The sequence below is a fragment of the Camelus bactrianus genome, chromosome 23, assembly GCF_048773025.1.
Source record: "Camelus bactrianus isolate YW-2024 breed Bactrian camel chromosome 23, ASM4877302v1, whole genome shotgun sequence".
NCBI lineage: Eukaryota > Metazoa > Chordata > Mammalia > Artiodactyla > Camelidae > Camelus > Camelus bactrianus.
In genome coordinates, this window is record NC_133561.1 from 39,576,126 (window position 1) to 39,590,357 (window position 14,232).

Sequence of the window (14,232 nt, forward strand, 5' to 3'; positions counted from 1 at the left end):
TTTGCATGGTGAGTATGTTAGCTGAAATAATAAATGAAACCATGATTGAAGAAGTGTACAGATGAATTTCTAATGTAGGGGTAAACTTCTAACTCTCTTGTTCTAATGTGCTTTCTAGGATGAGTCTAAGATGGATTCATGGATCTTTGCCCTGACCGTGGTTCTCTGCAGTAGCTTTGTCTAGAACAGCATGAGCACCATCAACCACCAGGCCCTGGAGCATCTGCAGTATCCTTCCAGGTCCTGAACCACCATGTTTCACTGAATTCATGGGGATGAGGATAGAGTCAGTCTCTCCCTTCCTGTCATTTAGTTTCTTGGGTGGAGCAGAGGGGACCCATGGCAAAAGTGTGATTATAATATTTTTATACTAGAGAAATGTGTGAATTGTTGGTAGTGAGTTTCTTTTCCCTAACCAAATGTTAGTTATGCAACAGAGCTTGCAAAACATCAGGGCAAAGTCCTCTCAAACACCTGATAGAGTAGAAGATTCCACAGAATTTGTGAATTTGTTTCCAGAATTTATCTGGACTGTATGGGATTTCACCCTGGAGCTGCAGTTATGTGGTCAGCCTATCACAGAAGATGAGTACTTGGAGAATGCCCTGAAGCTGATTCCAGGTATCAGAGTATGGCCTGGGCAGTGTACGGTCCAATAGAGTGTGGGATCTACTAAACAATATCCCTCATCTTTGTGATTGCATTTGTATTTGAGACTAAATCAAAGTCTGTGGAAATGGTGGCTGGAAAGTGGGTTGCAAAGATCTAGGGGCTACAGTTGAAGTTTACTCAAGAAAAGTAAAGTGTAAAGTGAAATTACTCAAAACCAATTTGTTTTTTATACATCTTTAAATTTACCATCCAGATTTACATGGGTGATGAAATATTCTAAAGACTGGACACTGTGTTTCCTGTTCCTTCAATTTTTCTCTGTTGAAGAAAACAACTAATCAGCTAATTGTTAGACATGAAACTGCAGTGAAAAGCTTATCTAATGAACATAATATAGATTTCACATATTATTCTTTTCAAAGAGGGCTAGAAAACTTTCTAATCCTGTATAATTATATCATCTACAAAATGACTGTATGTTCTAAATAAACCTGAAGAAGTGACTGTCTTTACAATCTATGCCTTTTCAATAATACTGACAATTATTAGAATATTCATTTTACCTTCCACATCATAGCTTTCTCCTAATTCCCACATGTTTACCCATGAATTAATTACAAGGTAAAAATTTATTTTCATGGGTTACATTTCCAAGGATGTGTGTCTATTGAAACCTTGAGAGAAATATCAATCCCAATTTAGTCATTCTTCCTTTCACGTTTCTATTTATGATTTCTCAAAACAGCTATTAAGAAATTGGCTGGCATGAGAGGACCAGATATAAACATTTACCTCAAAGAGATTATAGATTAGTGGTGATACCTTAAAATTATATTTCAGGTACATTTATACTTCAGAGGTTTTTACTAATAAATAAATAACACTGCATCAATTATTTTTAGCATCAAAACAGTTTTTCTTAAATAATGAGGATGTCATTCCTAATATTCCAATTACTGTCCATGATCCCTTGTTTGTAGCTCTCCTTTTTGGTTCCACAGCTCAATTCCTACATGAGGTTGAGTTGAGCAGAAAGTTTCATGTGACCTTTCATCCTTTTAGCTGCTAGTTAAGCAAACACATCATAGACAACCACTCTACTATGTGCATGTCTGGAGAGACCAGCCATAGGTTTCCTTTACTGGATCAGATGTCTCCCTAAATTTCTCTGCAGTTATATCATTGGTATAAGTCTGATGTGCAAAGAAGTATTGAATGTCTATGTTAAAAGAGTTCTATGTGTAGAAATGGCAAAGACACACAAATCCCTGCCATGAACACCTGAAACCCCCTCGCCTCAAGACTCTACACACTCTAATCCCTGTTTTTCTGTCCCTCAGGGAAGAATCCCAAAGCCCAAACATCCAATCTACCCAGAGACTGCATCAGGCATTTATTTCCAAGATGGAAGTGTTTTGTCTTTGACTGGCCAACATAGAGAAAAAAAATTCTAGCCAATATTGGGATGGTATCTGAAGACCAACTGGATCCTAAATTCCAGGAGCAAACAAAAAATTTCTGTTCTTACATCTTCATTGATGCAAGGACCAAGACCCTCACAGAAGGAATCATGGTCACTGGGAAAGGTGAATCTCTTTTTCCCATTTCCATGGGGACTGCTATATGTTGAATATTTTATATAATGTGCTTTCTAGTATTTTTGTTTGATTCTATAAAGGATTCTGATTTTACAGACTTTTATACTCCATGAAGAAATCTGTATACTTTATAATTATCTCACTTTGGGGGATTTACAAATTCCTTCCCCAAATTGCAACTTTTGTCAATGATATCGGTGACTCCCACTTATCTGAAAACATCTTCCACTTAGAACATAATCACTCTCTTGGTGTAAAAACAGAATACTGCATTTTTTCAAAGGAAGTCCTATACAATAAGTGTTCTTCACAAGGAGAATTCAGAAGATATTTTGAGAATTTAGAGTGGTCCAAAAATAAATATTAGCCCATAAATCACTGAAAATCCATTCAAAGCCTCAGAATTAGGAATAAATTAAACATGGTACACTTTGCCTCATCTGTCTATCTATGTAATCTATATTTCTTTCAATTTTTAAAATGAGAAACTGTATTTTCCAGGTAGCCCCTAGTATGTTAGATAGAAGTAGATATTAACTTTTTTAGTCCTGTGGCCTGGAAAACCATAAAAATGAACAGTCAGTAGAAAATGAAGGTGATAATAGTAGAAGGAGGTAGGGTTGCGTGTGTGTGTTTGTGTGTGTGCATGTGTATATGACCCTAGAAGCATAGTCTCAGAATCCTGGAGCCATTGACTGATAACTTGATATTTAGACCCTAAATTTCCTGGCTTCTTCAGGGCTGAGGACTCTGGTTGTGACCTACCTGGATACTAGCATTAGCGGAGCAGTACCTCGCTTGGAGAATGCAGTGACAACTCTGGCCCAGCTGGAGAACTCAGCTGCCATTCAGAAGGCAGACAACCACTACAGCGAGCAGATAGCCCAGCGAGTGAGCTTCCCCACAGACATGCTGCAGGAGCTGATGGAGGTGCATGCTGCCTGTGAGAGGGAAGCCCCTGCAGTCTTTATGGAGCACTCCTTCAAGGAAGACAAGCAGGAGTTCCAGAGGAACCTTGTGGTAATCTGTCTTAGTATTTACTTTATGTCACCTCCCCTTGAAGAATGAAGACTAGAAGTGTTGTTACCGGTCCCATGGCTCATCTCTCACTCAAGGATAAAGTAGTCCATGTTCTCATGAGGGACAGAGTTTCAAAGGACTACATTTCCTTCTTTTTTGACTGCCAGAACTCAGGCAGTTTATCTGGAACTCCCTTTGACCTTCAATGAAAAATCAGTATAGATATCCTCTTGAAATAAATACTTCTGTGGATTCCAAGCCTGTCCAGAACACCCAAGACATTCTTTAGCTGGCTTCTTTTTCTGTGAACACACTCCTATGGCTGGGAACCAAAATTTCTCTTTTCAGATCCACATCTCAGGCCACTTTCAGCTTAGGTTGCTCCTTGTTGTATCTATCATTGAAGACAGAATCACTGAATGTGGCAGCTTCAAGGAACCAGAGAGATTAGGTAATGCAACCCCAACAGCTCAGATGAAATACCCAAAGGAGGTTAGGGAACTTCCCCATGGTCTTCCAGAGTTTTCAGAGCTGTGAATAAATCAAATCTTGTGACTGCTGTTTTATTACATGTCCTCCAACAGAATACTTTTCTCATGAGGAACACAATTAGACCAATTCTTCTACCAGATCCTTTGGAAATTTACTTCTTCTGTTCCTTGCTTCTGGTGACAGCCCTCTATCTTTCTTCCCTCTAGGAAATCATAAAGAATAAGAAAGATGATTTCTTGATGCAGAATGAAGAGACATCAATCAAATATTGCCAGACTAAACTTGATCAGCTTTCAAAGACACTAATAAAAAGTATCTCAGCAGGAAATTTCTCTGTTCCTGGAGGTCATGAACTCTACAGGAAACCAAAGGAAATTATTGAAAAGGAATATTACCAAGTGCCCATGAAAGGAGTGAAGGTGAGGAATAAGGGAAACATGGGGAACCTACAGAATAATCAAAGGGGTCTCCTGAAAATCTGAGAGTGCAGCTCCATTCATGCATAAAGAGAGTGTATGGGGCCATTCAAACAGCTGTGGCTTTTAAGGTTCGCTGCATGCTATTTATTCCTGAAGAGAGTACAAATGTCAACTCCCAACCATGAGTACAGATTTCTTAAATCCACAAGAGACAGAACAGAATTTATTCATTTTTTTTTTACTCAACAACATATTTGACGTGTTGAGCACTGATAATTTACAAGTCAGTCTTTGCACACAAGGATGATCACAAGTGAGGCAGGAAGTCAACTACATAGGCAAGCTATAACACTCAGGAAAGAGCTACTTAGGTGTTAGAAACAAATATAATAATAATAATAATAATAATAATAATAATAATAATAATAATAATAATAATAATAATAATAATAAACAATAATAATGCAACTAATATATATTGAACTGTTGTTTCCTATAGCCAAAATGTTAAGCTCTTTCCCTAGACTCTTTAACTTAATCTTTCAAATAGCATTAAGAAGCATCTACATTATCAACATTTTAAAGATCTCAACTGAGAAGCATAGGCAGGTTAAAATAAGTTGTCTAAAGTTATAAACAGCTAGTGGCAGAGGAGAACAGCAGCACAATTTAGAGGCACTATTTCACACTGGGAAAGCAGATATGTAAAAGCACCAGAGATTTGGGGTTTGTAGAACTGAACATGATTCTGACTGGCTGGATTCTAGGGTGGGGAGAAGGAAGTAGCACTGGGCAAGAGACTGGACAGTGACAGGTCACTCTAAGGAGCTTGGACTCATTGTAAGGAACCACTGTGGAACTTTAAACTTGAAGCAAAAGTTACATGGACTTAGTTGTCTTTGCATCACTAATTTTCCTATTGGAAATCTAATTTCTGTGCTCCTCCTTGGTTCCTCAGGCAAATGAGTTCCTCCAGAGGTTTCTGCAGTCCCAGATGGCACTAGAGAAATCCTGCAGGCAGATAAAGCCCTCACTGATGGGGAGAAGCCCAAAGCAGGTACAGGGTAGGGCTGGGCTCACAGTGGGATGTGTATGTTCTTGCAGTGCCCTCTGACAGGTGTGAGAGCAAAACCTTCCCAATACCGGAGCTTCCTTCCTTTCTGTGGAACAACCCTGCTGCATCTGGAAACAGCAAAGGGAACTGTGGTTGGACGCCAGACAGGCAGAGCCTTTTCTCTCACATTCTGAAGTGTGTTCTCGATGGTGTGGACATGGGGTTTTGGGGGAGGACTTCAGAGATTTCCTACTTCTCTCTTTAATTTGGTTTGGCCTCTGAGCTCAGGAGGGTGGAGGTCAATCCTTGCCTATTTTTCCCTCCCTAATACCTTCCTGGGGCAGAAGAGTGGACCTGGAAGGAGACAGCTGAGAAGGAACAGGAGCTGCTGAAACAGAAACTGCAGGAGCAGCAGCAGCAGGTGGAGGCTCAGAAGAGAAGTCTCCAGAAACACATAGTTCAGATGATGGAGAAGATGGTGAGAGAAAGAGAAAACCTGCTGAGAGAGCCAAACAAGATATTGGAGCATCAGCTGAAGGTGAATCAGGCTGTGGCAGTAGTAGAGCTTGATAGCTTTGCCCCGGTACCCCAGGAAGGGATGGGTGAAGGTTACAGCATGGTCATGCAGAGATCACAAGTGCATCTACTGCTTGTGATTTATTAAAACCCTGAAGCCTTTGAATCCTTCCAAAACCTTTAAATTTGGCTCTGTAAGTAGACTTTGGAGATTTCAGGATGAGTATTCCCCCCTCTACTCCAAGCCCTCAGAGTATATAAATAGGGTTGAATAGCCATTTAGAGAATTTTAAAATGATCTCACAGGGCTTGATTGAACAGATTTTCCAATTATGTGTGTTTAATATGAACAACAACTAGTATGCTCTACCAAGGTCACTACCTTTTACCAAGAGACCTGCTCAGCCCAAGGCCCTGAGGTAGATCTGTTCTGACATAAAACTACCAGAAATGTCCAGACTTAAAAACACATAGAAATGATAGATTTTACACTTGCTGCATTGCCTCCAGGTGTGGACAGATCCCCAAGCTATCATGTGGCTTGGAGGGATTTCTCTCATTGTTCATCTGAACATGATTTATAAGAGATTTCTATAATTTAGGGGCCATGTGTTTATAACAGATTTCTATAATATGGGTGACAGTGTCATCCTGAGTGGGACTGAGAATTAGTGCAGTCAGACCAAGGCTACCTCTCATTTGCATTTTTTGACTGGAAAATATTACATTTGTCCTCATGCCAGGCTTAGCCTCCTGGCAAAACCCTAAGGTATATGAATATTATTAAGGCTGTAAACTACACTTCTTCTTAATATTTCAGTCCAAACCAGGAAATATACCTTGTTACAAGAGTCTCCTTTCATGATTAAGAGAGAACAATTTTAGGAATAAAACAAAGATAGTCTGACAAATTTCAAAGTTTGACAAAATGTAATCCTTGAAAAAATGGGGGATTTAAAAAGTTTTACTTCCTTCCTCATTTTTTTTTTTTTAGGTCCAAGAAGATCTGTGTACTGAAGGATTTAGAAAGAAATGTGAGGTGATGAGTACAGAGATAAATCATTTGGGAGAGAGAATTGTTGATACTAAAAATGATGATAGTTCCTTGCTTGCACAAGCCTTGGACAACCTTGGCAAAAGAATCGCTTCGTTATTGCCTGCCCCAGCTAACATTCTTGGTAATGTTATGAAAGTAGTGAGCTCACTATTTAAAAAGAAGTAGCTCTCCTTGTAAAGAAATCAGATATATAATATAATATACATGTATGTTCTCTGGCCTATTTCTGATATGCATGCTTTTCACTTTCATCCAGCAATGCTTTAAATGTAAAAAGTGATTTCTAGAGAATACTGATGCCTGGCCCACATTAGATAGAATAAATGCATGGACAATTTGATATAGTGTGTTGAGTTTTAGGAAATATATATGTGTGCAAAATCATATATATGTGTATGTACATATATACAAGAGTTTCACTGAGGCTTCACTTCTAATGGCAAAAGATTGGAAACCACTTAATGCTTATTTATGTAATTTGGTAATATATATTTTGCGTGTATTTATACTAGAATACTATGTTGCTAGTAAATAGATAGTGGAGCTCTATTTGTATAAATATAGAACAATCTGGAAGATAGAATGTAGAGTGAAAAAATGAGGCACAAAACAGTTTGTATAATGTGTTCACCGTAAAAAAAAAAAAGGCAATTATTTTGGGCACTCATACACATGTATGTATAGTACATTTCTGGAAGATTCATTAGAAATTGTTATCATTGGTTCTTCCTGGAGAAGACAGCTTGGCATCAGGGATAGAAAGGACACATGCTTTTCATTATATACTCTATATTTTCAATTTTGCAAAGTTAGTTTGTGTTATTTCTTGAATAACAAAGAAAACAAACTACATTACTAATAATTAAAATAGTAAATGGAATGTGAATAAATGGAATTGCTCATTGCTTCCAGAAATGACATTAGCCTGCTTAATGAGGGGTATAAGACTAAGATCAGAATACTAGAAAATAACGTTTGCATCCTAATCTTGTATTTGCTTTGGCCTTGGTTTTTAATCCCTTATATTTGCTTCAAAAATAAGGTATGAACTTTCCTGTTACCCCTTGAAATCTCAACAACAGTAACATTTATTTCATAGGTTTCAATTACACTTTTACAGTGTTTAGAAACAAATTACTAAACACTAAGAATATTCACTGGTGAGAGGAATTCCCATCATCCTTAAGTTCAGTGGTGGCGTCTCTGCTGTAGGCAAGTACAGAAGGAGTGATGCACCACTGCAGAAATGGATGCCTTGATAGTAATGGGGAATGAAAAACCCAGACACATAGAGGCCAGGTGTTGGCATTTAAACATCAGAATTCAAGTACATACAATAAGAGTAATGAGCATCGTGGTTTGTCTTAGCTCAGACTGCTATAACAAATTACCATAGACTTTGTGGCTTACAAAACAAACATTTATTTCTCCCAGTCCTGGAGGCTGTAAGTCCAAAAGCACTGTGCCAGCATTGTTATTTTCTTGGTAAGGGTCCTCTTACAGCTTTACAGATGACAAGGTTCTTACTGTGTCCTAGCATGGTGAAGAGAGAGAGACAGAGAAAGAGAGAGACAGAGAGAATGAATCTCATGATTCTTTGTTATACAGGCACTAATTAGATTCATGAAGGCCCCACACTCGTTATCTAATCCCTCGCAAACCCCATTTCCAAGCACATTGGGACATTGGTATTTGGGGTTTCCTCAAATGGATTTTGGAGAACACATTCAAACATTCAGTCTATAATTTGGTTGGAGTGGCAGCTAGCAGACCTGACCAGAGAAAATTCTGAAGATGGCAAATAAAACAAGGTGTCTGTAGAGAAAAAAAGAATGGGGAGGAAACCATTGTAATCAAGGATATTTATAGGAAGCTGAGAGGTAACATTGATAAAAGGTTATAATCCGTAGCCTTGGTCTAAACCAATTTCAGATGATGGAACTATCACCTGGAGGGGAGGGCAGGATCCCAGGAGAGAGGACCTTGCAACTCTGGGATGAGGATAAATGATAATGATTTTCACAGTGCCTCTCCTAGGGGACCTCTGGAAATGTACTTGGATCCATATGCTGGGAAATGAGAATGCCCAAACACTTCAAGGACTCTCAGAATCAGGATCCAAGCTAGGAGTGATGCTCAGATCCTGAAAAGACATCACAGTCTCCCTGTTAGAGGTACATGACATCCTGGTATGAACACAGTTTTGGCCCAGGTGCAACTAACTTGGTCTAGTATTCTTTTCAAATAAAAGTATAGTTCGTCTGAAGACAGACACCATTTTATATATATATATATATATATATATATGTATTTTCTTTACATCTTCATAGTGTATGTTTAGGCACAGAGGGTACTTAGTAAGAAACTTCTGTATAAACAAAAAGCTGACACATGTGTGATTGTTTTCAATTGCCAGAATTCCATGATCACACCAAACCTCTGAGATAATAGATTGTTTGGATTTTAGATATTAGATTAAGGTCTCTATTTTGACTTAAGGACCAGAGGAGCAGAAGAATCTCTTTCGGTACAGTTTCCCCCTCTGTGACCTTATTCACCACAGTCTCAGTATCTCTGCGAGGATGTTAACTCATCTCCACTGGAGAATTTAAATGACTCCATCTAGTCGTGGCTTCAAGTGTTCAGAAGGAAGAATGAATGGCTTTGCCTTTTAAAGAAGAAACCATATAGTAATGAATATGTGACCAATGTATCATGGGGTTTAATGGAAAAGTAAACTATTCTACAGAAATATCTGTATATCTGTTCCAACTGAGAGCTTGACTTAAGCAGATGTTCTAATCCCTTGGACTAGACACACCCTGCATTGAAGAGCAAAGAGAAGCCTTGTCTTTTTTAGATTCGACATACAAGTGATATCACACTGTACTTGTCTTTCTCTGACCTATCTCACTTAGCATAATGTGCTCAAGGTCCATTGATGTTGCAAATGGCAGGATATCCACCTTCCTTGTGACTGAATAATATTCCCTTGTGTATATGTATATGTGCCACATCTTTTGTATCCATTCATGTGTTGGCATTTAGGTTGCTTTCATTTCTTGGCTACTGTGGTTAATGCTGCAATAAACTTGAGTGCAGATATCTCTTTGAAATACTGTTTCTATTTTCTTTCAATAAAAAATAATAAAACTGACAATGGTCACTTAGAAAAATAAAAAGGCTTTAAAAAGTAGTTAACAATTTATTCACACATCTATTCTAATCCTCATTAAGGAATGCTTGGTTCTAATTATTTACATTGTTTGTTAAATTCTTATGTCCTCCCTGCCATTGTTCTGGATTATGTAAAGAGAGAAAAGCAAAGATCTTGTCCTCATGCAGCTTACACTGTGTATGGGCCTTACATAATTTTATTTAGGCAGAAATAAATATTGTAATTATATACATGTATATATATATGTGTGTGTGTATATAGATGTGTGTGTGTATATAGATATGTGTATGTGTATGTATGTGTATGTGTGTGTGTATATATATAAATATTTTATGTGTAGTGATCAAGAATCTAAGTTGCAACCAAATAGTCATTTTTAAAGTTTGGTTTCAACCTAGTGCATCTTGCCTGGAGATATAATTGTGTATTATAGAGCCCTAAGGACCAAATATGGTAACTTTAAAGTAAGGTAAAACCTAGAGTGCATGGTGATTGAAACAATGAATAAATAGATTAATGTTTGGATGTATGAATAAGTGTGACATTTGTTTATTATTTCAAAGGGTAATAGATATCCCTCTTATTACCTATAGGCCAAAAAGTAAAGGCTTTGGTGAAGAATTTTGTGTTTTTTGATCTCTATTCCTTTATCACCTGTACAAATTATTATGTTTAAACAAACTAAAGTGGATTCTGTTTCTATGACTGTACTAGGACTGATATGACAACTCTGGAATATTCTTCCTTGTGTCTCTTTTTCCATGGAAGTGTGGTTGTGCCACTCATCAGTGTTATTTGGATGGAATTCCTTTTACTTCAGATAATGTGATCTTATTCCTTAACCACTGTTCTGTGGACAGTGGTCCCAGGCTGCATTGAATATGGTGCTCACTCAGCCCAGGAAACAGTCCCTGATAAAACATGAGTAATGAATTCCTCCCCTGATATATTTGGTCTAAGACCACAATCTCTCTCTGCCCCTGCTGACTGTCCATTAATATAGAAAATGCAGACAATCAAGTTCTATTTCCCTCCCACTTAAAGTACCTAATTATTTTATTTTGATGAAATATGCACAACTATTTACTATTTTAACTATTTAAAGTGTACAATATAGTGGAATTAAGTATAATCACATTGATGTTACAATCATCATCACTATCTACCTCCAACCCATTGCATCATGTTCAGCTGAAACTCTGTATCCAATAAACAAGTCTCCATTTCCCTCTCCCCAAGCTCCTGGTAAGTGTGAGTAAACTTTCTGTTTCTATGAATTTAACTACCCTGGATACCTCATAAAAATGACATCATATAGTATTTTTCTTTTTGTGACTGTCTTATTTCAGTTAGCATAATGTCCTCAGGTTTATTTAGACTGTAACATGTGTTAGAATATCCTTCTTTTTAAGGCTGAATAACATTCCATGGTAAGAATGTACTACACTCTATTTTATTTTTTTAATTTTTAATTATTATAGAACTTTTACATTTCCACTTAATTTGCAGTTATTACAAAATACTGGCTATGTTCCCTTTGTTGTGCAGTACATCTTTGTAGCCTGTCTTATGCTCAATAGTGTGTTACTCCCACTCCTCCCACTCCTCCATACCTTTATTGCCCGCCCCACTTCCCACTGGTAACCACTGGTTTGTTCTCTATATTTGTGAGCCTGCTTCTTTTTTTGTTGTTGTTTTTGTTATATTCAATAGTTTGTTGTATTTTATACATTCTACATATAAGTGATATCATATAGTATTTGTCTTTCTCTGTCTGACTTATTTCACTTAGCATAATGCCATCCAAGTCCATCCATGTTGCTGTTAATGGCAAAATTTCATTTTTTATGGCTGAGTAGTATTCCATTTTGTGTGTGTGTGTGTGTGTGTGTGTGTGTGTGTGTGTGTGCATAGTGTACAATAAATATCTATACATACTATATCTATCTATATCTATCTATCTGTGTGTGTGTGTATATCATATCTTCTTTATCCATTCACCTGTTCATGGACACTTAGGTTGCTTCCATACCTTGGCAATTGAACAGAATGATGCTATGAACATTGACATGCATGTATATTTTCAAATTAGTGTTTTTGGTTTTGGTTTTGGTTTTGCTTTTATATACCCAGGGGTGGAATCTGGGTCATATAGTAATTATATTTTGAGATTTTTGGAGAAATCTCCATACTATTTTCCACAGTGGCTGCATGAGTTTACTTTCCCACCAAGAGCCCACCAAGGGTTTCTTCTCTCCACATCATTGCCAATATTTGTTGCTTGTGTTCTTTTGATGACAGCCATTCTGACCAGCAAATACACTACAATTTATTTACCCATTCATACGTTAGTGGATAACTAGATTGTTTCCATTTTTTTGTACTGTTTTGAATAATGCTATTATAAACATTGGTGTACAACTATATATTTGAGTTCTTACTTTCAGTTCTTTTGAGATATATAACTAGAAGTTGAACTGTTGAATCAAATGGTAATTTTAAGTTTAATTTTCTGAGGAATAGTTATACTGTTTTCTACATTAGCTGTTCAATTTGTTCCTACCAATGATGTACAGGATTCTCAATTTCTCTACATCCTTACCAAAATTTGTTTTCTGTTTCTAAAGAAATGGCAACCATATTAATGTGTGTGAAATGTATCTCATTTCCTTAATGAATAATAATGATGAGCACATTTTCAGGTACTTATTGGCCATTTATCTTTGTTATTTGGGGAAGGTGTCTTCAAGTCCTTGACTATTTTTGAAAGGAGCTCTTTGTTTTTGTTTTTATTGTTGCTGAGTTACAGGGTTCTTTATATATTCTGTATATTAATTTCTTATCAAATGTATGATTTGTAAACATTTTCTCCCATCCTGTGAGTTACCCTTTATTCTTTTGATATTGTCCTTTGATATGCACAAAAGTTTTAAATTTTTGTAAAAACCAATTTATCTATTTTTTCATTTGTTGTCTACAAACACCTTTGGTGTATATCCAAGAAATCACTGCCAAACCCAATAGAATGAAGAGTTTCCCCTACGTTTTCTTCTAAGAGATTTTGTTTAGCTTTTACATTTAGATCTTTGTTCTATTTTGAGTAAATTTTTGAATATGGAGGAAGGTAAGGGTATAACTTCATCCTTTTGCATGTGAATATCGAATTTCCTCAGTATCACTTGTTGAAAATATTGTGCTTTTCCCACTGAATGGTCTTGACACCTTTACCAAATCATTTGACCGCATATGAGAAGATTTATTTACTGTATTCGTCTATATGTCTATTTGGATTACAATAGTTTGTACTAAGTTTTGAAATCAGGAAGTATGATATCTTCCACATTGTTCTTCTGTTTCAAGATTTTTTTATTTGTTTATTTGGAATCTCTTGAAATTCCCTATGAATTTTAGAACCTTTTATTTTCTGGAAAAAATATTGGAATGTTGATAAGAATTGCATGAGATCTGTAGAATCTGTTGAGTAGTACTGACAGCTTAACAATATTAAAACTTCCCACCTATGAACATGGATGTCTATTTCTTTATGTGTTATTTAATGTCTTTTGGCAATGTTTTCAGTATGCAAATCTTTCTTCTTCTAGGCTAAATTTATTTTTAATTAATCACTTTGATCCTATTTTAAATGGGATTGCTTTCTTAATTTTTTGAATTGTCATGTTAGTGTATAGAAATGCAACTGATTTTTAATTGTTGATTTTGTATCCTCCAAATTTGCTGAATTTGTTTATTTTTTCTATTTTTTGGTGAAATCTTTGATATTTCTATATTTAATATCTTGTCGTGTGTTGAGAGAATTTATTTATTCATTTCCAATTTTAAATCTCTTTATTTCTTTCCCTTGTTTTATTACACTGGCTAGTATCTCTAATACTATGTTAAATGGAGGAGGGGAAAATGGGCATTACTGTCTTTTTTGTTATCTTACGGAATAAGATTTCAGTCTTTCAACATTGAGTAGGATGTAGCTGTGGATTTTTCATGCATGGTTTTTATCATGTTGAGGAAGTTTTCTTCTATTCCTAATTTTTTAGTATTTTTTTTAACAGAAAAATTATTAAATTTGATCAAAGGATTTTTGTGAATCAATTGGATGACCACTTTTTTTCTTTGCTCTCTTAATGTGGTATATTATATTGATTGATTTTTCTATTTGGAATCTACAGGATGTAATCAACATTTATAGAATACCAAAAACATCAGAATACATATTTTCCTCAAGCTAACATGAAACATTCACCAAGATAGACCTTATATTTATCATTAAA

General features: G+C 36.3%; 1 pseudogene; it reads left to right on the forward strand.

Moving 5' to 3' along the window:
* Positions 1 to 644: 644 nt before the first annotated feature.
* LOC141574790 (guanylate-binding protein 6-like) lies at positions 645 to 9,876 on the forward strand (annotated as a pseudogene).
* The last annotated feature ends 4,356 nt before the right edge of the window (positions 9,877 to 14,232 follow it).